At 41.5% G+C, this 24,794-nt stretch overlaps 1 pseudogene; it reads right to left on the bottom strand.

Moving 5' to 3' along the window:
• Nucleotides 1-16,687: 16,687 nt before the first annotated feature.
• On the bottom strand, nt 16,688-16,805 carry LOC124559631 (annotated as a pseudogene).
• Between the last annotated feature and the right edge of the window lie 7,989 nt (nt 16,806-24,794).

Raw genomic sequence — 24,794 nt, 5'->3', positions numbered from 1 at the left:
ATGTATGAACCGGTGTGGCGACTATGTTGAAAAACAGTATAAGGTACGTAAAATTGGATGTATATTTATCATTACCTGCATGTGCCTTACTTTAGCTAATAAAAAATAGGGACAAGTACTTTCTGATTTACCCTCGTATTTACTCGTGACTTGAAAGAGGTGCGGATCTCATTCTGACGTTAAAAACGATTTCTGTATGTTAGCTACATTTTGCATGCAGCATTATATGTCCTAAAATGCACCAAACGTCAACTGGTCAGCGATGAGAATTTTCATTGCAAACTTTTCAGTATAGGTGCTGCGTTTTACTTTAGTTCAAAATATTACTATAAGTAATGGTAATATCATAAAGAAATCCAGTTCATTATCAAGCTGTGATGTCATACTAGAAGATGTGTAAAAATGAATTTTTTTATTGCATAGCTTCCTCACAATCGTATGAGAACGGTTTCATAGCGCAGAGCGCACTGAAATCAGGAAACACTGCTTCTTAATTTTTTACAAGAAAAGTTTTAATAAGCAACTGACTGCATAGACGGATATCTTTTACACACGAGAATTTTTTAGAGACACTGGAGATGCCTCGTTATTTGACCTTCCGCACTTCGTTCCGCAGCTAACTGCATGGCTGCAGATTCTGCGTCTCGCCTCAAAAGGCCCCGCTTTGGGGAAAAACACCACTCGCGTGGCCCCGGCCTTAACTGGGCGGTTTTCAGTAATGGGGGCACCGACCTGCAGGAGAATAGTATCGGTTATTCGATATGGCGTTCCACATCGTGCGTCGTCCGCCAACGACATCCGGTCTTCCTTAAATCGATTGAGCCACGCCATGACGGTCATGTAGGTCTCCCCATACCTTTATTCCAGTTTTCGGAGAATTTATGTTACATACAATCTTTCCGCTGTCAGGAAACGCTCTACACCCGTCCGCTCTTCTTTTGAAGCCTGCATTCCTCTGTTTGCAGCGGTATTGAATGGAGTGGACAGCTGACGCGTGCACACGCTCGCTCTCTCCTCACGTGGGTGTGTGCCTGTGTCTATTCAGTGGCAAGTCTGCCACCTCAGTTCTCTTATGTGTACAGCACTTTCTACCGCAGGAAATGACGTTGCCATCCTTTCAGAAGTTTTAATTTTACGGTATCCACCATCCTTTCAGAAGTTTTAATTTTATAGTCTCCGCCATCCTTCCTTTCTGAATGCACGTTATTGACAGGTTGGAGAACAAAGCGTGGTAATAACGTCAGAGCAGGGTCGAGAATGTAGAGACGAGTAAACCACAGGTCAATGAGCACGAAAGCGTGTGTATTTCACTTAATTTTCTGCAGTTAATATCAGGTATGCTAAAAAGAGCGGTTACTACTAAAAAAACTTAAGGCAATCGTTTAAACATTACAGTCATAGATCGACTACTAAAAATTCCTATCCATGACCCCATCGTAAGGTAGACCATATGTGAGGCCGTAAGGTGTAATGCTCGTTCTAACGAAATCCAAAACAAAACAAATGCTTGTTAGAATGAAATCCAAAACTTCCAAAGTAGCAGAATTCATTCACCTATTACACGGTCCCCAATTTTGACGTCGTATTGTCTCTAATTTCATTTCTGTTACTCGTGCATACAATCGTCTTCTTTTGTTCTACTCTCAGTCCGATTTTCCGTATTCAGCTCGCTATTCATTCACATTCAACAGGTCCTGCAATTCTTCCACACTTTCACGGGAGAAAGCAGTATCATCAGGGAATAATATAATAATATCCTTTCACAATGAATTTTATTTCTTCTGAATCTTTCGTTTATTTCCTTCATTAAGTCGATATATCGTTGCAGAATATTGTAAAAACACGGCATAAATTAATCCCTTTTTGATCAAATGTTTGAGCAGAGTGAAAACAAGACACGGGAAATCACACTAGGGGGTTTTGTCCGAGTTTTCATAGCCAATCGACAAGTGGGTTAGGGACAAATGGTGTATCAAGTTGACCAGCACGCGATCTAGTTTTGTAAAAAGATATTTAATTGTTTGCAAGTAATCAGCATAATAAAAATATAATAATTCATGATTTCTGAGCAAAACTAAAAAATTAAAAAAAGAAAAAAAGGTGAAATGTTCTGTGGAATGATTTGTCTTAAAGTAAGAAATAAAACAGATTAGATTAGAGAAGTATTTGATGTTTCTGTGAATGACGTTAGAACCGTGTACTACAAATTAAGTACTAATTGAGAATTTAAAGTTCAGAGCTTAAATTAGAGTTTTAAAGAGTACTAGAGGATATTTGTCTGGTGGTCTACACAATCCACTACACAAGTATCCTCTGGCACTTTTTAAAATTGTAAGATTCTAAATTGAAAATTGAATATTAAATTCTCAATTGGCAATCATTTGCAGTACAAGATTCTAACATCGTTCACAGGTGCATCAAATCCTTCTCTAATCTGATTTATATCTTGCTTTCAGACAAGTCATTTCGCAAAACAATTGTCCATCTTCCTTTTTAATTTTTTACAATTGGGTAATCCGAGCACTTATCTCTTGCTGTTTCATTCTCATTGTTCCCTGTTGTTTCCCGTACATTTTTATAACTGACCCGCCTTTCCCTGTAGCTTGTACCAATTTTTCTGTGGATTACAAACGTATTAAACCACTTTACTCTGTCGAACTACGTTTCGTAGGCTTCAGTTCAGTCTAATATTGCTCTGTCATCCAGCTACATTAACAGAGCTAGCTATACTGATGTCAGCTATAATGCTTCAGAATAATGACAAAACAGAGATCTGCATATCCATCACTTCTCTTTTGTCACAGCTGTATAGGGAACAACGCTGTCGACTTGTAGGTCTACAAAATAAGGAAGATCAGAGTTTAACTTAACGCCAGCTAAGCCGTTACTAGAGCCGGCGTAACATCAAATGCACGAGACAGAATGACAAAGGCAATGCGCCGGTAATGTACGTTGTGTAGATATACCACCCCACCTCAATATTAGACCACATCATTCGAAATTTCTTTGTACGTTAATGAAAATAAATTTCTGACCGAAGGGAATGATATACTTTCATTTAAATAGTTAGCTCCCTTTCTTTCATAATTGTGGCTGGAGATATCTCGAAAGGTGAAAGGTTCGAGAAAAAGGGGAGAGTAGTAATACAAATGGAGAAAATAAAATGGGCTGAATTAAGGTACTAGACCTGGAATTTAAAGCAGAGAACCAGCCAAGACGTCTTATTTCACTTTATATCGCCGAAAGCTTCTTGTACAACACATGGAGTAAAGTGACAGAATTTTCCGTAACGAAATGTAAGGCTACGATTTTCTTTCTCGTAATTTATCTTACGTGAAGGAAAAATTAATATTTGTCTTCTTGTTCTGATGTATTTATAAGAGAAGTTCGAAAGTTAAAATACCTTTACAGAACACAGCTTACGCGGAACTATAGACATTTCTCTATCTTCCATTTATATTCTACCTACCATCTGTTTAAATTAAATGCAAATATGTAATCTAAAAAATGCTGTGAATAAATGCCCTCTTCTTAGGTCCATGAAGTGAGTTTATAACTTTAAAAGGCAAAAAAAAAAACATATTTTGGGATAAGAACAACTTACTCTGCGCAACGAAAGCGAATGGTGAGAATGGATGAAGATCTGAATGATTTATGTAACTGCATTAACTAGTAAGAAGTTCCAAACCGATTTCAAAAACGTGTAGCTAACTACCCTTGTAAACAGGATAAGTGCTATGAGACTGCGTGGCTCAGTCTGTTGATCTTTTCCCTATTTCGAACTCTGAAATTTCAAAATACTGCAATCACATCGTAAATAAGGTGATGTACCGCCAGCTCCCTTTGCATATCAAGATGATGACTTGCTCTCTGACCTGTAAAGCATGCAAAGAAATAGTCGAAACATACTACTGATTGAAATTTCTACAAACGTACATGTTGTTTATAATAATTATAATTTGGCATAATAATTGTATTATGATATTTATAATATATATAATACTTGTTATAATTAAAATTTGGTAAGACTGGTCTCCCTGCTGAAGGCAGAAGGGATAAAAATTTACGTTTCATAATTACATGTAGGCTGCAGAGGGCATATACTTGGCCGAGTGCACCAGCCTCGATTAAAAGCTAACTGCAGTAAAGTCGGCGTTTAACCCTGTTCAACGCAAAGTTCTGGGGCACCGATGTCGATCAAAGTTAACCGAGGGAGCTGACCCCAGTTAAATATGTCCGAGGGTCACGTCCTGTTTTCTCCAGATGACCAGAGTTTTGCAAGTGCACGGTATTAAAATGGCGGCGTGTTTCGGTGTACTGAGACAGGCTCAAGGCATCGTATGCCATACCCTGTACTTGAAACGAAGAGAGAAAGTTTATTAATTTAAGAATCAAACTTACCAGAAGGCGGAATAAGATTGTTCCGATGCAACCCTACAAAATTCTCGACAAAAACGACTTCTAAGTTTTTTTGATTACGTTTAACACGTTTATCTATCGAGAAGTAGTGAGGTACTATGAAAGCGTCCTTGCTCGGTACGTGGGTTCGATTCCAAGCGTTTAAACAAAGATGCATGTTCCATGAGATTTTACATGAAGCATTCAGAAAATGGTTCAAATGGCTCTGAGCACTATGGGACTCCACTGCTGAGGTCATAAGTCCCCTAGAACTTAGAACTACTTAAACCTAACTAACCTAAGGACATCACACACATCCATGCCCGAGGCAGGATTCGAACCTGCGACCATAGCGGTCGCGCGGTTCCATACGTAGCGCCTATAACCGCTCGGCCACTCCGGCCGGCTGAAGCATTAAATTCAAGTAGATAGGAAAGAATTTAATTTGTGGATTTTTAAATATACAGTCCTGATTAAAACAATCTTCTTACGGAACTCACCCAGAAGATCGATAATCGGATACACGGGGGTCTCTGTCGTCATTATTACTGGCACTGGCCAAGAAAACGTGAAACGTCCCCTTTGAACAATAATACACGACTGTGCTTAAACTGACACACAATATTTTTAGCGCAACGCAATCTGACTTTCAAAATTCCCTACTAAAGAATGGCCCTGACAAACATTAAACTATACCTTTCACAAATCACTTACCTCACAAAAATCTTCGCTGCTCAAGCTACTGCAATATAGCGAGCGCCACTACTGCCAGCTAAATAAAAGATTCAAACTATGGAAGGCACTAACTACTGATAGGGATAGTTAGCAAATGAAAGATATTAATAGAGAACAAACAATGTATTTACCTTGATATCATCATGTATAAATATAGCAGTTCATGACAAATTACAAATCTCCGCCATCTCTCTCCCCACATCCACCACTGCTGGCGGCTCACCTCCAACTGCGCAACGCTACGCGCTGTTCACATCCAGCTGCCGCTGCCCAACACTACAATGGCAGACAACAATGCAAACTAGCCACAGACTGCACACAGCACAGCCAGTGATTTTCATACAGAGGTGGCGTTACCAATAAAAAAACCTAAACAGCCTACTTACATAGCCCCCATGCTCCCCACAAAAAATTTTACAAATTGGATTGGGCAGTGGCCAATACAGATTTGAAAAATTTTTTTCATAATTAAAATAACAAAGAAATCAAATGCACACACTTATTGATACAATGTTGGTCAAAAGCTAAAATTGTCTCACAGTCCATAAAGACAGTCCTAATCGTACATAACAGGAGAATAGCAGTGTTTTTCTCAAAGTCTGAGCAGTAAAAGAAAATGCACACGGAAGTAGTGGATTTCCATGCAGTCTTGAAGAAGTAGTGTTGTCCTTCCAATGGAAAGACAGTGCTGACTCTCGACATGCTGAGCAAACCCACAGCAGAGTCAGTCGAAATTTTGAAGAGTATTGGTAGGTAGGTCATCACAGAGCAGACCCACTGCAGTCCTGGTAGAGAGTATTGGTGGGCCACCAGAGGTGCAGACCCACTGCAGTCCTTGTAGAAATTGTGGACAGGCCCACTGTAGTCCTGGTAGAGAGTATGGTATTGGTGGGCCACCAGAGGTGCAGACCCACTGTAGTCCTTGTAGAGATGGCCAGCAGCCATCTGTTGTGACTGTGCAGGTGCACAATCACCATCAAAGAGTCTTCTGGATAATAGAGCAAGTCCATAACCACCACTTGTGCACTCACAAAGTTTTTGGAATAGTCCTTAGAACCAGCAATGCCGTTATCCAGTCCCTTGCTGAATTATCAACACATGTGCAAACACTAACAGTCCCTACTTCTCACATATTGTCCATATACTATGACCAACAGAAACGTGTGCAGTGAAGTGGAACTGACAAGTTACTTAATTTGATGAACTGGTGTAAATTACAATTTTACAACATAAGAATGCAATAAAGGTACAAAATACATCATTAAAAACATAACAATATAGATAACATTTGTAGTAATATGGGCTTTACAAAAGAATCGAAATAACATATACATCAGTGGAATTATGACATGAGTACATACATAAAAGATCACAATAACTTTTGAAACATCAGCTTCACACATGAGCATTAACACAAAACAGAATAAATAATGTCTAACATCTTTACAAAGTAAATAACATATTATTAATGCAAATTATATTTGAGGATAACAGTATTCCTCAACATAGTTCATGTAGCTAAGTATGAGAAAAATTCTACAACATAAGTCTTATGAGGTAAACATATAAAGACAGGAAGAACATATATACACAAGGGTACCCAAACACATAGTGGGATAACACAAAAGGAAAGGACAGGGTTTGTTTCATTGCAGTATTTTGCAAACAAAACTTTCTTTGCTCCTTGGAGATCTCCCTTCATTCATCATTATTCCCAAAAGTCCTATCTAAGCCTGCCTTCTGTAATTTGTTCACATCCTCTGTCAAAAATAGTTTTTCTCCCTGCTTTCTGTATTCTGTTCACATCCTCTGTCAATAATAGTTTTTCTCCACTGTACAGTATCCTCTTTATTTTGCCAGACCATTTTCTGGTAGCTTCTCAATGCATTTCTTATAAATTTATAATAGTTAGTTTCTTATATAGTCTACTCCTCTTAAGCTAACTTAAATCTACTTAGCTCAGATGCTAAACTAAGGGACGAGGCAATGCAGCATCACATAAAACAATTAATATAAACAGCAATGAAGAAAAATGGAAAATCGCAAAGCAAGCTACACTAAATCTAAATTACCAAGCAATTCAACATTACAACTAATATGAGGCAATGTACAGTAACAAGAAAAATAAGTCAGTAGTAAAACTAGCTTAACAGAGTAACACAATTTAAGATTCAGTAGCACTATGCCTGGCAAACAGCAGTAACTTATACCTAAACATGACATAGCTCAAGCAGAAAAAATATTACAGTAAAAACAACAATGCAGATAAGGGAAATGTATATTCACATCTTAATATCTATGTAATTAAAGTGGTGCACCACAACAACTTATTGTAAAAGAAATATTACCATGTACTTGAAAAGAAAATTATGTGTTACTGTTACTAGTTCCTTCTTATTGTTCTTTCCTTTCCAAGTGCTCCTTTTTTTAAAGAATGTGGATCATAAAGTAATTATTTAATAGATCTGTTGACAGAAAGTGTTCACATTAGCAAATGCATTTAATTTTATTTTATGAAACCAATGCTGCAACACAGCTGAAAAACAGATGTCAAATGAAATAAGCAATTACGCAAACCAAAGCATAAAAACATCATTCAATAGTCATGTGGCATTTCGTAAGTCAGTAGCTCTCAACTCTCATAGAAAGACACTTGTCATAATCAGGTGTGCAGATGTACAAATATTTCCCATCAATTCATAAGCATTGCAGTAATTAGCACAAAGTACGAGTAATCATATGTTTTCAGGTAATGAGCGTGTAATATTTGCGATGCTTTCTCTAAAGGAATGACAATGGCCAGGATAATGGCCTCCCTTTTTTTTTTTTTTTCTGTGCTCTGAAAGGCACGCGCTAATGGATTTTTCTCCAGGCGTCTGACACAGCTGGGTGCCCACGACGCATTACGTGCAGGTGGTCACTTAATTTTCTTACGGAAATATTTACGACAACAGTTTCCGCTACAGTGGCAGTCTCATATAAAAAATTTCAGAGGTCAAGAATTTGGGTTACAAATCTGTAGAAACAAAATCCTATTGATATAACAGTGTCCAAAAAATTTTCGCCGGCATTGTGATACATTCACGCATTTACACACACATTTCATAACTCTTAAAGTACGATTCTCGGTTTCCAACATCCTTCTTCACAAGTCAAGAGTCCTTAACTTCTTTCATTATTCATATACATATAAACACGTAATCACATTCCTCATATATGGTAGCATCATCTTATTGATCATAAACATACCTCAACAGCATAGTACACATCGTCGTCGTAATAATAACATCATAACACCTCAGTCAAATCTCAAAAACGTCGTAACTTCCTCCAATAATTTCTAAGCCTAAAAAATTTCTCTGCTCATGTCAAAAGTGTCAGCTGCCTCAAACGTACTTTAAAAATCATGATCTCATACCAAATACATCATTCAAAGCTCTCATAGTATCACAATGATTCTGAAAAAATATGAACAGTTTACAAAGTACAGACAAAATACAGTTTCATAAGTGTGAAGTTATCCAACTGTGTAATTACGTAAACATCTGTCACTGATATAGTAAAATAAATGTTTGTCTCTCTCAGTTAAATGATCAGATAGCTGTGTAATTTGTGTGTTAGAGAAATATGGTACCGATGTGTAAAGTTGTATAAGCAAATACCATATTAGCTAGGGCTCCTTGTGTTTGCCAAACACATGGTACACAAAGTAGGCGTGTACCCCCCTGAGGATTAATGTAATTATACTCCCAGGTGTTACAAATTACAGCAATGGAATGAAATGTATCACGGAAAACTTTCTTTGTAATTAAAAAAATATTTTAAAATAAGTGTTTTAAGTATAAGATTAATCACTCAAATGCGTGTACTGTAGCGCTAAACTGTGAATCTTGTCGCAACATAATCTCTGTGGAAGTGTCGTAGTTATCGTCCTCCGAAAGCTAAGTTCTGCAGAAGTCAATGTACTTACCACATGATAAACAAAAGTGAAATGCTTTGCGTATAGATATCGTAGTTATTATGCTTATTGGCGTGATGAAGAAAGTACTGTACAGTAACGCATTGTTATGCCATGAAAAAGGCTGTCTCATTGTTGCTATACCACAAAAGTTACTACTAAAACATGTTTTTCTTCCTAGAAGAATTCAGAAAACTGTGCAGATATAAAACAGATACACTGAAAAAGCAACATTGTAAATTGTCACTCATTAGTAGCGTCGTGATAACATCGTGTAGCTGTCACATAATCTAACCACTGTGTCCTCTGGTATCTCACAGAAAGTACTTTAAACCCAGAATGTATTTTCAAGTAAACCAAAATGTTGCATTAAAATCTCATTAGCAGTACTGGTAAATGTTCTAAGTATGTAAGCCTTATAGTCGTTCCATAATCGTGCAACTAACAAGCAAGAATGTACACACACAATAACACTGTGACGTCTGTTCACTATAACAATGCATTCGTCATTTCTGTTTAAGTAAGTTCTCTTGGTTCTTGATTGGATATTTAACTTCAAACATTGTTGTATGTTAACAGATTCTAAGTCTGACAACGCATATTAGTAATGTGAAGCGAAAAATTTTATGGCAAAGACTAAGTTAAAATGCAGATTATCTTTCAATAAACGGTTTTATATGTGAAGTGTGGTGAAATCCTTTACTCTTCATAGTACTCAGAGTTTGAACTCGAATGCGATTGTCATGCGGTATACGTCGGTAAAGAATACTGGAATTTTTCACAGGGTTAGCGTCAATGTTATTTTTCTCTGAGCCAGCCGGCGCACGTGGGTGCCTGCTGCGCGAGTCATTGTCTGTCTCTTTGTTGGCGCGCGTTGTTATTGGGATTAGGAGACCTAACTTCTACAAATTCGCCTTGCCGAGAGGGCCCAGCTCTGTTAGAATCCCGCCAGTTCTGATGCAATTCAGGTCTGTCGTTACGAATATATCGTCTGTCGTCATGTCGGTAGATTCCGTAGTTTCTTCCTTGTCCGCCACGTGGTGGAGAATTTCTCCCTGACACGTGACTGTGCGCCGAACTGTTGCGTCTGAAGTTATTCTGCCTCCCTTGATAATAATTGTTTTGGTTCCCATATTGTCTGTTTCTCTGATTGTCTCTGTGATAGTCATTACTACGGAAATGCGATCTTTCTCTGTAACTATTATTACCTTGCCAGTGGTTGTCATATGGGTGGTGTCTGTTTTGGTCACGATTTGCGTTGTAAGAATAGACCTGTCGTGTCCAGTTATTGTTTCTGTCGTCACGGAATTGTGACGGATGTGACCTGTAGTGATTGTTTTCCTGTTTTCGCATCCCGCGACTGTCTGTGTCGATTTCTAATTCTTGTAACAGTCCCTGAAAAGCTTCAATGTCATCTTTGCAACGTCCTGCTAAAATAATATGCCGTAAATGTTCAGGCAATTTGAGTAAGCAAATGCGGATGAGTTCTGAGGGGCTGTATGGGTTTGAAAGATACTGATTCTTATGCAACATGTCTTCAAAATATTTCATAAGACTCGAAAATTCAGATTGTTCAAAGTGTTTCATCATCATGATGCTATGTTTTACACGGTCTTGTGTAGCTTGAGACCAATATGCTGAGAGGAAGGCATGGTAAAACTCTCCTTCACTGTGGCAATCGTGAATTACCGATCGCATTCTTACAGCTGGTTCATTCTCTAAATAGCCACACATAAATTCTAATCTGTGTTCCAACGACCAGTTGGGAGGAAAACAATGAGAGAATTGATGGAGCCATGCTTGTGGATGAATGTCGTTGCCAGAATTCTTGAATGTTTTGAATTTACGTGTAGTAATGAACAGCTTATAGTCAAAATCATCATGTCGGCGAGTCGCATATCGGTCATTGTTAGGTCGTGTCGGCCGTTCCATCTCAAAATTCGGTGCACATTGCCAATTTCTTTCATAACTTCCGAAATGCCCTGTGTTATTATTTTGTGGCTGTTCCGTATTTCTATGTCTCTCTTCCCTTATTGGGGCGCGAGTGTCCTCTGAAATACGTAATTCTTGTATTACCTGTGTTAGCTGATCTTGTACTTCCCGGATTTCTCTTTGGTGTTGCGTATCAATTTGATTCAGATTTTGTTTCAGTTTCCTAATTTGTTCGCTCTCTTCTGTGTTATTAAAGACTACCGGTTTTGTGTCATTCAGATTATCATCTACCTTCGTAGATAAATTATTTAGCTGATCCGAAAGTTCAACTACTTTCTCTGATAATGAACACATTTCCTCAGTGTGTTTTTCTGAACCAAGCTTCAGAGTGTCCATTTGTGTTGAAATCGAATCTACTGTGTCCTTTAAGTTTTCCTGAGTTTTTGCAAGTTGTGTAACCGAATCCGTAGATGCAACTGAGTCAATTTTAGCCCACAAGGTCTCATGATTTTCATGAACAATGGTTTGCAGTTCTTTTATGGCTGCTTCGTGATTCTGTAATGCATTTTCATGCCGCGAAAAAATAGGTTGAAAATGCTCACAAATTTGTGTTTTTACGTCATTACACACTTTCTGACATTTCGATTCAATGTTATGTAACTCAGTGGTTAAATCTTCACGTGTTTGTTCAAGTGTAGTGTCTAACTTTTGAAGATTTTGTTCCATTGTGTCTAACTTTTTGAGATTTTGTTCCATTGTGTCTAACTTTTGAAGCTTTTGCTGTGTTTGTCTCTGATTTTGTTCCATTGTGTCTAACTTTTGAAGCTTTTGCTGTGTTTGTCCCATTTGTTGTATTAACTGTAATAACAATGCATTGGTGTCTGAAACATGTTCCTCAGTGCTTTTCGGCAGTGAATTTGCACCGGAAACAATCACATTTTGACAAGCAGAAAATGTGTCTTGACTTATTTGAGAAAACGGTGAGGATCCTAAACCTGAATCTACAGTATTTGCGAAATCGTGTCGTGTCATTTCGGCTTCCTGAGGCGAGCTATTGCCGACCGATCGATCGATAATGCTTCCCTCTTCACTAATTGTTTCACTGTCCACGCCATTGTTTGCCGCCCGCTCCATTTCCCTATGCACAATTATCAAATTACTACTTTGAACATCAGTTAATTCATTACTCTGCGGCGCTAACACACTGCTTTCGTCTTCACTGTCATTTCTCAGTTTACTTTGGAGCCTAGTATTACGTTTTTCACACACCATAATTGTCACAATATTTCACACGATAACACAGAAAAGCACAATTTGAAGAGCAAAATAAAATAACATAGCAATGCAAATAATGTCTACTTAATTGCCAGCGCAGCTGCGAAATACTTGGTGCAAATCTACATGCATGCCACAACTGTTTTACTGTACAACAATGAAAAACTACAACTACAAAGGAAATTCTCTCTATGATTACGCGCTATCAATAAACAAAATCTACACTACTTACACAAACTACAAGAAAAAAATCAGAAGATTCCAGTGAGGTATCCTCGGCTAAGGGTCGACATATGAAACGTCCCCTTTGAACAATAATACAAGACTGTGCTTAAACTGACACACAATATTTTTAGCGCAACGCAATCTGACTTTCAAAATTCCCTACTAAAGAATGGCCCTGACAAACATTAAACTATACCTTTCACAAATCACTTACCTCACAAAAATCTTCGCTGCTCAAGCTACTGCAATACAGCGAGCGCCACTACTGCCAGCTAAATAAAAGATTCAAACTATGGAAGGCACTAACTACTGATAGGGATAGTTAGCAAATGAAAGACATTAATAGAGAACAAACAATGTATTTACCTCGATATCATCATGTATAAATATAGCAGTTCATGACAAATTACAAATCTCCGCCATCTCTCTCCCCACATCCACCACTGCTGGCGGCTCACCTCCAACTGCGCAACGCTACGCGCTGTTCACATCCAGCTGCCGCTGCCCAACACTACAATGGCAGACAACAATGCAAACTAGCCACAGACTGCACACAGCACAGCCAGTGATTTTCATACAGAGGTGGCGTTACCAATAAAAAAACCTAAACAGCCTACTTACAAACGTCGCTTTAAAATTTCATAAAAAGCACAAGTTGTTCCTGTTGATGCGAAGAACTAAACTGAAGTCACTGTCTTGCACTCTCAGTTCCCTGGCACTATAGTTGCGAGATGATTCCTTTGTTGTGGCAGATGAGAGGAGGCAAAGGACGCAGGATAATTCCTAGTGGAAACTAGCAGCGTGTTTGCTATCGTGGGGTCCTTAGCTGATATGCAAGTTAGGGGGCGGGATCACGATGTTATGCAAATCACACCCAACCTGGTCTGTTTTGCATCTGCACAAAGTATGTAGCTCTATCGTATAATGGCCGTGATATAAATCCTACATAGGGTGGCTAGTCTCTAATATAATTTATTCACCAAATTAACTGATCAAAGTTCCCCTCTAAAAATGGTGGTAGGAAAGGAGTCTGGTGAGTGTGATTGTTTAATAGATAAATGCTGTCCTACAGATTTAAAATTACATTTATTTTCTTTAAATGGAACAAAAAAATTGATCACGAGTTTGTACAAGGGATAATCATGTATATTAACGTAAAGCAAAAGTCTGAATAGTTCTCACATGATAGAGATGTTGGCAAGAACCTAGTACAAAAGACATTGCATGGAATGTAGTGTGCCTCTCTGCTACGAGTAGCGGGAGCAGAGAGAACAGGTGAAATGTATAATGCCGATAAACAAGTGGGTAATCAGATGCAGTGCCACGCTATCACCTAAGGGGGCAAAGTGGTTCTATGGATGCCACCGTTGAGAAACCTCAGTTCGAATTCTAGGCGGCTTAAAAATCAACTGAAACCCTACAGGCTAGATCTGCGTGTATTACCAACAGTATGACGCAAAGTTGGCGTGTTGACGACGGGTGCTGCTCGTGGTCGGCACCGCTGCTTGAAGATGGGCTCCGTCTTGGAGACCGATCAAAGCTCGAGCGCAAGAAAAAAGGAATGAAAAGAAAAAAAAACCTGTTTGCCTGGGTGGCCAGACAAGTGAAACTGCAAGTGAAGTTACTCTGCAACAAGGGCGGCTGACTCCTGTGGTCGCAGTCAGGAACAAACTTCCCTCATTCACTTCAGCCTCACATGCAGAGAGCGACTGCTCCTCCTGAACGAGAACTTGGCCCGTCGTCGCCGATGATGAAAGCTTTCGCCAATTGTGGGCTTACAACAAATTCATCTAGACTCCCACTAGAGCACTCCAGCAACCTATTCGCCAATATCATTCCCTCCCGCCAAATCCTGACGGTGACGTAAAAGCCAAACAGTGTGTCATAGCCTCTGCCAGGAGTTTGTGTGGGAAGCTTTCTGGTGACGAGCGCCAATGGAATACGAGGACTATTTAGAAAGTAGGGAACGTTTCCGCCTGACGCCGCTAGGTGCGCGCCGATAACGTATATTTTGGTATGTGCGTGTTCGGCAGCTCAGTCGACATCCATCTGTAACAGCGGGAACGTCTCTGCGCGTCTGGTTTCTTCGATATTCGAATTTGAAAGGTGCGCTGCAATCGAAAATCCCGCCAGTTGTGAGGTGCTGTCTGTGATACGATTTTTGTTGGCAAAAACGTAAAACCTATAGAAATTTATCGTGAACTGTGCGAAGCGTACAGAAACAATGTAATGAGTGAATGCTCCCTCTGGAAATGGTACATTCCAGCTAAAAATGGCCGAACCAACGTTCAAGATGGAGAGAAGAGTGGACTCCCGAGCACTGTGACCGACGATATTGTCGCTAAAGTTGGTGAAACGATTCGTCAAAACCGTCGCTTCACAATAACGGAGCTTTTGCTTTCTTTTCCACAAGTTTCACGGACTTTGTTGTTAGAAATTGTCACTCAAAAGCTAGGCTACCACAAATTTTGTGCACGACGGGTGCCCAAAATGCCTACAGAGCACCATAAAGAACAGCGAATGGGGTCAACGTTGACATTTCTGGAGGCCCACCACAAACATGGTGATTCTTTACTGGATCGAATCGTAACTGGTTACTAGACTTGGGTGAAACACGTCAATTGCGAGACAAAATCACAGTCCATGGTGTGGGGCCACACAAGGTCCTCCCAAAAACCAAGAAAACGTTTGCCAACCTTGTCAGCAAGGAAGTTGATGGCGACAGTGTTTTAGGATAGGCAAGGTGTGCTTCTTATTGATTTTCTCGAATGTGGAGCAACCATAAATTCTGCCCGGTACTGTCAAACTTTGCACAGTCTTGTAAGAGCAGTTCAAAACAAACGTCGAGGAAAGCTGACGTCCAAAATTTTGTTCTTGCCCGACAATGCCCGATCTCACACAGCAAACCGCACTAAATAACTCCTTAATTCAACAACTGGGAAATTTTCCCTCATCCGCCCTACAGTCCCGATCTTGCACCAAGCGACTTCCACTTGTTTCACAAGACGAAGAACTGGCTTGCAACGCAGCGCTTTGATGACGACGCGGAACTCCAGGCGGACGAGACTCTGGCTGAAGTCTCAGGTGGCAGAATTTTACTGCAAAGGTCTTTCAAAGATAATCCACCGCTATGATTAGTACCTCAATGTGTTTGGTGACTATGTGGAAAAGTAGTAAAAAAAGAAGTGGTTCAAATGGCTCTGAGCACTATGGGACTTAACATCTGAGGTCATCAATCCCCTAGAACTTAGAACTACTTAAACCTAACTAACCTAAGGACATCACACACATCCATGCCCGAGGCAGGATTCGAACCTGCGACCGTAGCGGTCGCGCGGTTCCAGACTGAAGCGCCTAGAACCTCTCGGCTACAACGGTCGGCTGAAAAGTAGTATGACAGTCGTTTCCTCAGATGTATATAATAAAATATATTTCTTGTACCTAGCTTTTTTTAATGCCAAAACGTTCCCCACTTTCTGAATAGCCCTCGTATGATGACTGGAGTGTTATGCGCGCCGCCGTTCTGTCGGCTACCGCTTGGAGTTAGGCGAATATTTTCCTGAAGCGTCCCATTCCTGCCCAAAGCATGAGACTTTCGCGAGAAAAATGCCCCCGGCCCTGAGACCTGACATCAAGAGAGAAAGCCGCCAGCCACGGGCGAGTCGGGACTCAGTCCGCAATTTCCAGTGGACAGATGTTCCTCCCTGCCTCCTGACCATTGGCTGCTATTGTGCGCGGCTGGCCTGGCCAAGGTGTTGTGCTGCTACAGCTCTTCTCCTGCATGAAAAGAACGGAATTCTGATATGCAGGTACTGTATTCCCGATCATATACAAGCCGGTGCATTGTATCTGACTGCCTACTTCCCACGACAGTTGCATGTATTCAAAATCAGATTTTAGAAATACATTAGATCGGTTTGGTGGTCGTTAATCAAAAAAACTAAAACTGAACTCCGCCCGAACAGGCCATGAATACGCAACGGTACCGACCGGCCGCCGTGTCATCCTCAGCCCACAGGCGTCGCGTCACTGAATGCGGATGTGGAGGGGCAGCTGGTCAGCACACCGCTCTCCCGGCTGTAGGTCAGTTTACCAGACCGGAGCTGCTACTTGTCAACCAAGTAGCTCCTCAATTTGCCTCACAAGGGCTGAGGGCACACCGATTGCCAACAGCGCTCGGGAGACCGGATGGTTACCCATCCAAGTGCTAGCCCAGCCCGACAGCGCTTAACTTCGGTGATCTGTTGGGAACCGGTGTTGCCACTGCGGCAAGGCCACTGGCTTGATGGCCCTTAATAGCCAGAGGGCCTGACGACTTGCAATGAAAGGTGCCAATGTCGGGCGAAGTATCACCAATGTGGAGAGGATCCAAGAGAGACAGAAAATGCGAAGTACATTAGTTTTATTGCTTGGTCGCAGTCTATGGAAAATATGAGCGTGCCTACAGTGAATGATTAGACTGAACTGTCCAAAGACAGTCCTACAGCAGAGAGCTGCGCCACTGACCAAAGAGTTTTGCTTCATTATAGTACGATTAAAACTACTTGTTGACTGTAATTTCCTGTTACAGTGTTGCCACATCGGCTGCTGCTTGGTTAAAGGCAACACATAAATACGGCGGATCATTTCACAAGTGCTGAAAATCTGTAAAATGTAACACGGAGCAATGTTGAAAGCGGCTACCATCGGATATATTGGGAATGTGAGACACGTTGGACAATAACTTGTGACAGAACTATTAATTAATTACACTTTCTTTGTTCACGATGATAAAAGCTAACCTCTATGAGGAGAGTCAAGACAGGAAAATTTCAGTTTTAGCACTAAAAGCGAAAAGTAATTTCACACTTTCATCGGTTACCTTAAACTATCTTCACAAAGGTTACACGAGCTGGCGCAATACCAACCATTGAGGAGTCCTGGTTGGCACTCGTTTATAGGCTGTAATGAACACAGGTAGAATCAAAATAGAAAAGAATGACAGGAAGGGAAAATAAGGTAAAAAAAACAACGTCAATATGATGTCGAAAATTATGTGAGAAAGCATTAAAAAAAATAAAAATATTCAAACCAATTAACTGAATAAAAATAGAAATCAAAGTCATTTTGATAAAGATTTAAAAATAAAATAAATGTATCACCTTACAGGATTCAAACACACGACCTTTTGAACGTAAAGACTGTATCTTAACCTCTACACAAAGCCACCATCTCACGTTACATATTTATATTATATTATTCCTCTACAGAACCCGTAGCAACGAAGATTTGCTGCCTTCAAAAAATTCGGCCTCATGCAATGTCGTACGAAGCGTATCTATCGTAGGCCGATCTCTGTAATGATAATACTGGAATAAGTGACGACGAATAGCGTCTTGAGCGAAAGGATACGGAACCGAAACACATCAAGTAAGGAAGCCGAAAAAGGAACTGGACGTGAAGTGATCATTTGCTGTGGCAGTGTGGCAACAGTGAACAGCTCGGTCGTGACACAAGAGTTCTCTCATTGGAGGAAACCAGCTCCAATGGGTGCAGTGTCAACTAACAAGTAATTTTAATCAGACTATAGTTAACGCACTCGCTGCTGGTCGCTACACTTTCACAATCCACATATAAGCAATATTTTGTTCTACGAACTGATTTTATGCACTTACAGAAATCCTGAATCTGTTTTCCTAAATAATGCAGTGAAAGGAATTCTCATCTGGAGATATATAGAATCATCATCAAGGATTATGGCCTCACTTTGGTGTAACTTCGCATAGAGACCATTGTTTCCATGGATGATTTTTGTTCGGCTTTTGGATCTTCCAGTAAATATTATCTTTTTAAGCCAATCTCTTGAATATATCATACAATTGTTAGTAATAAGAGGACGTGGTTACGACAAATCAAACAGTATTGCAAGAATAGTACACTTAATGTCTCGCTGTGCTAGGTAGCAGACCTTGAGATCAATAGTTTAATATCATGCCCCGAGCCGGTATTTATAGCTCCTACTTATTAAGTTAAATATCACCTAAAACATAGACTAAAAGAAAAAATGAAGTCGTCGACTTGTGACCTGGACAGCAAACAATATAAGTAAATGCATAGGGGCTGTGGATCTGGGAATTTGCGTAATTAGTAAGGCTGTAAACATGCCAGTTATAATAAGCAGTAAGTAGCTCTCGACTTCACGCCATATTTTAATTCCTCTCTTGATATTTTGCTATGCACTTGATTTTTTTTCTTTTTTTCTTTTTTTTTCTTGGTAAGGTCTTATGGGACCAAACTGCCGAGGTGATCGGTCCCTAAGCTTAGGCACTATTTAAACTAATTTAAAGTAACTTACGCTAAGGACAACACACACACCCATGCCCGAGGGACGACTCGAACCTCCGACGGGGAGAGCCGCGCGGACCGTGACAAGACGCCTCAGACCGCGCGGCTACCCCGCGCGGCTGCACTCGATCCTTTAGCGCCTGTACCATAATACGTTGCCATTTAATATTAAAAACATCGCACTGTATAGCACACATTTGTACTGTACTGCGCTAATTGTCTTAGCACAAGTGCGAAACTCACCACTGGGTTTAATGCACGGCAAAATATACTGCCGTTCAAAATTAAAGCAACAAACCGCTGATTCCCAGTTCTGTGTCTAAATCACGCTATAATCATACAGACTGTCAACAGACGTTAGACGTTAGGGCACTTTTTCAAAGGGAGTGGCGTTCGCCGGGTAGTCCCACATCCACAACTGCTGTGTATACAATCGCAGACGGTGCAGTATGGCACAGAGAAGATGCCTACCAGACTCTCTGTGGTTGATAGCCATAGAAAGAATGGAAGGACAGTCGCAGACTGATGTGGCCCGATGGCTTAATGTGAATCGTCCTGTTCTTTCTCGGATGTGGTGACTGTTTATGGAGACCGAAGCTGTATCCCGAAAAACCAGAGCCGACCACGTGTGACTTCAGACAGAGAGGACCGTTATTTGGCTGCAAGGACACGACGATACCGCCTTAGTACTACATGGCAGCTGGCATCTGATCCCGCAGCGTATACTGGACGTGTTGTATCGAGGCAAACGGTGTACAGAAGGCTTCGTCAGAGTGTTCCTTACTGTCGGACACCTGTTGTATGTGTACCTCTGACGCGTCTTCACAGAAGGTAAAGTCTAGAGTGGAGCCGTCAACATGCGACCTGGATGGTCGAACAGTGGGCCAATGTTCTTTTCACAGGTGAATCCCAATTTGGTCCAGAGAGTGAGTCTCGACGGATTCGGATCTGGCGGAAACGTGGAACACGATTTCGGGACCCAACGATTGTGGAAAGAGACCGTCATCGAGGAGGATCCTTAATGGAGTGGGCAGGGATTGTGTTGACCACACGAAAACTTCTTCATGATATTGTACGGATGAATCGGCAAGGTTTAACTGCTGTCGCGTGTCGTGAAGAGACTTTTAGATCTCATATGCAGTTGTTGCGAGGTGTTGTGGGAACAGACTTTGTACTGATGGACGATATTGCTCGACTTCATAGAGCACAGTTTGTTGTGTTTTCTTGGAAACGGAAGATACTGGAAACATGGCGTGGTCTGCTTGCTCTCCCGATTTGAATTCCGTAGAGCATGTCTGGGACATACTAGGAAGACGGGTTGTATCACGTCAGTATCCACTAACCACTTCCCAAGACTTGCGAGCAGCTCTGCAGGATGAATGGAAGCTATTGCCTTAACATGAGATTGATGACGTCGTACACAGAATGCCCCGTCGTTTTTAGGACTACTGTGCTGCCAGTGGTGGTTACACTCTATGCTGAGCACATTAACCAGTTGTCGCAACTTGTGTGCAAATCTGATGAGTTGGAAAAAAATGAAGATCATAAAATTTTCTCGGGCTTCCAGCCACGTCAGGTGGTTAAAATCCCACGAGCTTTCGACCGAGCTCTCGCCAGTCATTGTCAAGTGGTAAGACTGACTGCTGTGTCGCCGTGGCCGCGCCGTTATACAGCCGCACTGCTGACTGTGACATCATTAGTGCTCTCTTTCTCACCATATATGGTAATGTTTTGATCCCGCGTCCGTCGCGCCCGTTTTAACCTCGCGATGGCCGGGACCCAGGCTGTGCTGAGCTGCAAACCGCCGTCCTTGTTGATGGTGTTTCCAGGGTTTTTTGTTTCAATAGCTTCTTTTATGACGCTATCCTAAAATCCCTTCTTCCTCATAACCACAGATGTTAAGTCGAATAGAATTCGGTGTCCATTTTCTAAGGCGTGTTCTGCCACGGCTGATTTTTCCGGATAGCGTAGGCGTAAGCACCTCTCGTGTTCCTCCCGGCGTTGCTCCATCACCGTATTTCCTACATGGCGGCCAGTATTTCGACCAGCTGGACGGCGTGGCTATGGGAAGCCCATTAGCTCCATCCATAACCAACCTTTTTATGGAAAAATTTGAAGACATCGCCCTGGACACGGCTCCAGCTAAGCCAAGTTGCTTTTATGGTTACGTCGATGACACTTTTATCATCTGGCCCCATGGTCGTGAAAAACTGGGAGAATTCTTAGAACACCTGAACAGCATTCACGGCCACATCAAGTTTACGATGGAAGCCGATACGGATGACGCAGTGCCCTTCCTTGACGTCCTCGTTCAACGGAAAACCAATGGGCACCTCAGCCACAGTGTCTACAGGAAACCGACACACACAGATCGGTATCTGCACGCTCTCAGCCACCACCATCCGGCACAAAAAGTGGCGTTGTGAATACCCTCGTCCATCGTGCTGAAGTCGTCTCAGACGCTGAAAGTCTGCCACTAGAACTGGGCCACCTCCGACAAGTCTTCCGGGAAAGCGGATACAGCCACGGACAGATGTCACAGGCTGTGACACGCAAGAAACACACCAACAGAGAAGAGAACACCACCGAAGAAGAAAGGAAGAAACTTGTTTTTTTTTTTTTTTTTTTTTTTTTTTTTTTGTGGTAAAGTGTCGGGAAAGATTAGCTGGCTTCTGAAGAGATATAACATTTCATAGGCGATCAAGCCCCCAACAAAAATTCGACAGCTCATGAGGCCTGTGAAGGACGATCTAGGGCTTAGACAGCCTGGAGTGTACAAGGTAACATGTCAGTGTGGCTGTTAGTACTGTAACGTCCCCTTACAAAAATTGTACATGACTGTGCTTAAAATGACACACAATATTTTTTTAGCGCAACGCAATCTGACTTTCAAAAACCCCTACAAAAGAAGGGCCCTGACTAACATTAACCTATACCTTTCATGAATCACTTACCTCACAAAAATATTCGTTACTCAAACTACTACAATACAGCGAGCGCCACTACTGCCAGCTAAATAAAAGAGTCTAACTACTGAAGGCACTAACTACTGATAGGCATAGTTAGCAAAATAAAGATTTTGATAGAGAACAAACAATGTATTTACCTTAATAGTGCTCAAAAGTCATAATATACAGGGTGATTAAAAAAGAATACCACAACTTTAGGAATTTAAAACTCTGCAACGACAAAAGGCAGAGCTAAGCACTATCTGTCGGCGAATTAAGGGAGCTATAAAGTTTCATTTAGTTGTACATTTGTTCGCCATTTCAGCCAATAAAGTTTTTGGTCCCTTTTTCTTCGAAGGTGCTATTGTAACTGGACTACAGTATCTGGAGATGTTAGAGAATTGGCTGTTCCCTCAGCTCGAACAAGAAGCACAACAATTCATATTTCAGCAGGATCGAGCGCCACCACATTGGCACTTATCCGTCCGTAACTACGTGAACGTCAACTACCCGAGGCGATGGATCGGTCGCCAGGCAGCCCGTGACAGAGCACGTCATCACTGGCCTCCAAGAAGCCCTGATCTTACCCCCTGCGATTTTTTCTTATGGGGGTATGTTAAGGATATGGTGTTTCGGCCACCTCTCCCAGCCACCATTGATGATTTGAAACGAGAAATAACAGCAGCTATCCAAACTGTTACGCCTGATATGCTACAGAGAGTGTGGAACGAGTAGGAGTATCGGGTTGATATTGCTCGAGTGTCTGGAGGGGGCCATATTGAACATCTCTGAACTTGTTTTTGAGTGAAAAAAAACCATTTTAAATACTCTTTGTAATGATGTATAACAGAAGGTTATATTATGTTTCTTTCATTAAATACACATTTTTAAAGTTGTGGTATTCTTTTTGAATCACCCTGTATATCAGTCCATGATATACAATCTTACAAATTTACTGTCTCTGACGGACACACGTCCAGATCGTCCACTCTCAAGATTCCGCCATCTCTCTCCCCACATCCACCACTGCTGGCGGCTCACCTCCAACTGCGCAACGCTACGCACTATTAACATCCAGCTGCCCAACACTACAATGGCCAACAGCAATGCAAACCAGCCACAGACTGCACACAGCACAGCCAGTGATTTTCATACAGAGCGCTACGTGGCATTACCAATAAGAAAACCTGAACAGCCTACTTACACTACGTCGACCAAACAGTGCGCACTGTGGAACAACCCTGGGCGGAACACGAGAGGTGCTTACGCCTACGCTATCGAGAGAAATCAGCCGTGGCAGAACACGCCTTAGAAAATGGACACCGAATGTTATTCGACGAAACACCTGTCGTTATGAAGACGAAGGGATTTTGGGAGAGCGTCATAATAGAAGCTATTGACCTCTGAAAACACCATCAACAAGGACAGCGGTTTGCAGCTCAGCACAGCCTGGGACCCGGCCATCGAGAGGGTAAAACGGGCGCGACGGACGCGGGATGAAAACATTACCATATACGGCCAGGAAGAGAGCACCAATGACGTCACAGCCAGCAGTGCAGCTATATAACGACGCGGCCACCGCGACACAGCCGTCAGCCTTGCCACTTGACAATGACTGACGAGAACTGGGTGGAAAGCTCGTGGGATTTTAACCACTTGACGCGGCTGGAAGCCCGAGAAAATTTCATTTATTCATAACGCCGCGAAACCATGCGTTCATAAATGAAGATCATTTTTGTCTACCGTTATGCATGTTACAATTGTTTAAGTTATGTATTTCTTACATTGTTTCTACTTTACTGTCACCTGTCTATACCGTTTTGTGGCAAAATAAACACAACCTTGCAAAATTTTCGTTTGTTGCTTTAATTTTGGACACCACTGTAGCAGAAGATGCTTTGGCTTTTGAATGAACATGTTTGTTGATTCACTATGAATGGGAAAATATTACGGTACGTTCTAGAATCCACTGAAAAATTTTTATACGTAAAATGCTGAGAGAAAAATATGATACAAAATTAACGACGTTACTGATACTGCTAACTCGTTCACGCGCGGACAACAACGTCGAAACTCCATCACAATGGTGCAGATAACGTCGGCCGTATCCATAAAAAGCGCTCAGAGATCTGCGATTCTCGATAAAGGCTAATGTACACACATATTGAGAGAGATATGAAATAAAAGTTACAGCCCATCTCTGTTATATGCTTGCGGTAACTCACGTTCCATTCAGGTGGCCATTCGATCTGCGACTACGTTTGTTTGACGCTGCGGAATACTACGTCATGCATTGGGTGTGAAAAGCCTAATTGTAACACTTTACCAGCAGTTTTACTTTTCTCTGGAATCATTCTTCATTTTGTTCACAAATACAGACATCAAAAAACGTTTTGCATCACCTCGGTTCCGAGAGTTCCGGAACGTGTACAGAAAATTGGAATAGAAATTAACGTGAACATCATTTCCGCCCTTTTTATTGCTCATGAAAACCGCACATTTCATGTTGTACCACCATACAGCGAGACCTTCAGAAGTGGTGGTCCAGACTGCTGCATACACCGGTACCTCTAATACCCAGTAGCACGTCCTCTTGCATTGATGCATGCCTGTATTGGTCGTGGCACGCTATCTACAAGTTCATCAAGGCACTGTTCGTCCAGATTGTCCCACTCCTCAACGGCGATTCGGCGAGGATCCCTCAGAGTGGTTGGTGGGTCACCTCAACCATAAACAGCCCTTTTCAATCTATCTCAGGCACTTTGCGATAGGGTTCATGTCTAGAGGACATGCTGGCCACTCTAGTCGAGCGATGTCGTTATCCTGAAGGAAGTCATTCACAAGATGTGCACGATGGGCTGCGGAGACGAGTGCTTCGCCAATATGCTGCCGATATAGTTGCACTATTGGTCGGAGGATGGCATTCACGTGTAGTACAGCCGTTACGGCGCCTTCCATGACTACCAGGGGCGGACATCGGCCCCACATAGGGCCACCCC

The sequence above is a fragment of the Schistocerca americana genome, chromosome 1 (genome assembly GCF_021461395.2).
Source record: "Schistocerca americana isolate TAMUIC-IGC-003095 chromosome 1, iqSchAmer2.1, whole genome shotgun sequence".
In the NCBI taxonomy this organism is placed as follows: Eukaryota; Metazoa; Arthropoda; class Insecta; order Orthoptera; family Acrididae; genus Schistocerca; species Schistocerca americana.
This window is presented reverse-complemented; position numbering and strand designations above follow the sequence as displayed.